General features: G+C 42.7%; 1 non-coding gene across 1 annotated transcript; it reads right to left on the bottom strand.

Annotated features, from left to right (window-relative positions):
- Positions 1 to 318: 318 nt before the first annotated feature.
- On the bottom strand, positions 319 to 455 carry LOC112833488 (U4 spliceosomal RNA). Its single transcript, XR_012373775.1, has one exon. It is a non-coding gene; the product is annotated as a U4 spliceosomal RNA (small nuclear RNA).
- Between the last annotated feature and the right edge of the window lie 2,445 nt (positions 456 to 2,900).

The following is a 2,900-nucleotide window of genomic DNA, read 5'->3' as shown; positions in this document are numbered from 1 at the left end:
AGGAGCAGACAGAGAGAGGAAGAGAGAGAATCCGTAAGCAGGCTCCACGTGCCCCCCCGCGGAGCCCAACATGGGGCTCAAGCTCATGACCCTGAGATCATGAGCTGAGCTGAAATCAAGAGTTGGACACTTAACTGACTGAGCCACCCAGGCTCCATTGGTATTATTTTTAACCTAAATTCTGACATAGTCTATATTGTAAACCTTTTAACTTTCATATCATCTGCAAACAACATGTCTTGTTTGTATGTCTTGTTCAAATACTGAATATGTCTTGTCTTGTTCAAATATTGAATATGACTGGACCTCCTATAGGACCTATCGTACAGCAATAGAAACTTTTCTCCAGGGGATCAGAGATCCAGTAGCCAGTCCTCTTGAACTGGTTGTTCAATTAGCAATAATCGCGCCTCGGATAAACCTCATTGGCTACGATACTGCCACTACGCAAAGCTTGAACTGGTTGTTCAAACAGGAGCCCATCATTGCCATCTGTGACAAGCTAGTTCATGATGTCCTGAAAGTACTTCCGTTTCCTCTCCTGTTTTCTTCTTCAGAATGTTTCCCATTGCACTTTTAATCTCAGATTCGTTAAAGGCTTTCACAGAACGCTACTCTTAAATCATCTAACACATATATATGGATATCTGCTCTTTTCCAGACAAAGTTGGTGCTGAGGTTACAATGCTTACTCAAAAAAGACACATGCCCAGCCCTCCTAGAGATTACGAGGCTGGCGGGTAACATATTCATAAATCCCATAAACACACAAGTAAAATGTAAAATTCCAGCTGTAATAAGTGTTGTGAAGGAGAGATGCATCCTGTGTTGAGAAGTTACGATGGTGAGATTTGGTCTAGTCTGGAAGATGAGAGAAGGTTTTTCTATTGAGGTAAAAATTAGATCTAAGACCTTAAGGATAAATGGGAATTAACTGGGTTGGAGTACAGACAGAGAGAGGAAGTGTTCCATGCAGAGGAATCAGCAAGAACAAAGACCCTGCAGTAGGAGGGAGGAGGTTTCATTAGAGGAACTAAAAGAGGCCATGGCTGCCACAGAGAACAAAGGGGAGCAGAGTGAGAGATGAAGCTGAGAACTGACATTCAGGACCTTAGCCCCTGTTCTATTTCTTCGGAGGAAAGAATACTCTCCTAGAGCTGCTTCCTGCCACAAGTCCTATTCTATGATATCTCGGTACAGTATAAACTATACATACCTAGTATTATTTGTTTTCTTGGGATAATCTCAAAATTGCTTCATCATTCATACTCTGCTTTGGTGTGGAGATATCAGAGGTCATAAATATTACTGTTAATCAGCTTCCTGCCCCCCCTTCCAACCACAAGAATTCAGAGCACTTCCTCTTTCGTGTTGCGACTTTCTTTGTTACATTGGTTGCTCCATACTTTTAATGTTTTCTTTGGGTGGTTTATTCTTTTATCCCTTAAAATTTAGTGGACGGTACACTGACTTTGGATGGCAGCTTGGGAGTGTCTATTAATTGTTGAAGAAATACTTGTAACGTATGGCCTGGCAATACCATTTTTAGGTTATATACTCTAGAGCTGTGATTTTCAAAGTATGGCACTTGGACCGTCATCATTTGCATGACCCAAGTACTTGCTAGAAATGCAAATGTTCAGGTTTTGCCCAAATCTTCTAAATCAGACACTCTAAGAGGGGTACCCAGCAATCTGTGATTTTTTTTTAGAGAGAGAGAGAGAGAGAGAGTGCTCAGCGGGGAGTCTGCTCAGGATTCTCTCTCTCCCTCTGCCCCTACCCGGTTGCTTGCTCCCTCGTGCACACGTTCAATCCCTCTCAAATAAATGAATAAACCTTAAAAAAAAAAGGGCAATATGAGAAATCCTTGTGGTGATGGAACTTTTCTCTATCTTGGCTGTATCAACTGTCAGTATCCTGGTTGTGATATACTATAGTTTTGCAAGATGTTACCATGGGGAACCTGGGAAAAGGGTATACAAGATCCACCTTATTTCTTGGAACTGGGTGTGAATCTACAATTATCTCAAAATTTTATTTTATTTTTTTTAAAGATTTTATTTATTTATTTGAGAGACAGTGAGAGAGAGAGAGCGAGCACATGAGAGGGGGGAGGGTCAGAGGGAGAAGCAGACTCCCTGCTGAGCAGGGAGCCCGATGCGGGACTTGATCCCGGGACTCCAGGATCATGACCTGAGCCGAAGGCAGTCGATTAACCAACTGAGCCACCCAGGCGCCCTATCTCAAAATTTTAAAAAGCTTATTTAAAAATAAGAGATGTATTATGAACCAGTATGAATATTCTGAAACTGAAATAGTCATGTGTCTCCCCTACTTAAATGCTTTAAAGCTCCCTTTACCAATAGCAGAAAGTCCACACTCCTGTGGTTCGTCATGAGGTAGAATAACCTATTGAGAAAAACTTCCTTTTTTTTTTTCCTTTTTGGAACTGGATTCACCACAAAGGAATGAGCCACATCTCCTTTCTTGCCAAGAGGGCAGCCAGGCCTCAGAGTCCTGAAGGTCTGGGCTTTCCTTATCCCCCAGGGGGTAGTTAACAAGTGCAGGTGGTTGTTGGAGAGGTCTCAACTCACCCAAGTATATACAGAAGGTTTTGTCTTTCCCAGCTATCTACTTTGCTGGGCCAAATCCCTTTCCAACTGGGTAGAAAGGAACTTTAGTGACATCTCTATCTGGTCCAAAACCTTTTCAGCCACGTTTGCTATGAAAGTAGTGTAATATCAAGGGAATGTTCAGTTGCTCTAGGTACTATTTCCTTTGCCAAGTGTGATTCAGTGCCCTCTCTCCAGGAGCTGGGCAGGCTGCCTCTTGCATGAAGGCCATGGCAGGGGTTGAAAGGGGGCTTCTGCTTGCTTGCTTTCACCTTCCTTTCCCTTGCT

This window comes from Callorhinus ursinus, unplaced genomic scaffold (assembly GCF_003265705.2).
Source record: "Callorhinus ursinus isolate GAN/ISIS: 27379988/994484 unplaced genomic scaffold, GSC_fseal_2.0 scaffold25, whole genome shotgun sequence".
Taxonomy (NCBI): domain Eukaryota; kingdom Metazoa; phylum Chordata; class Mammalia; order Carnivora; family Otariidae; genus Callorhinus; species Callorhinus ursinus.
This window is presented reverse-complemented; position numbering and strand designations above follow the sequence as displayed.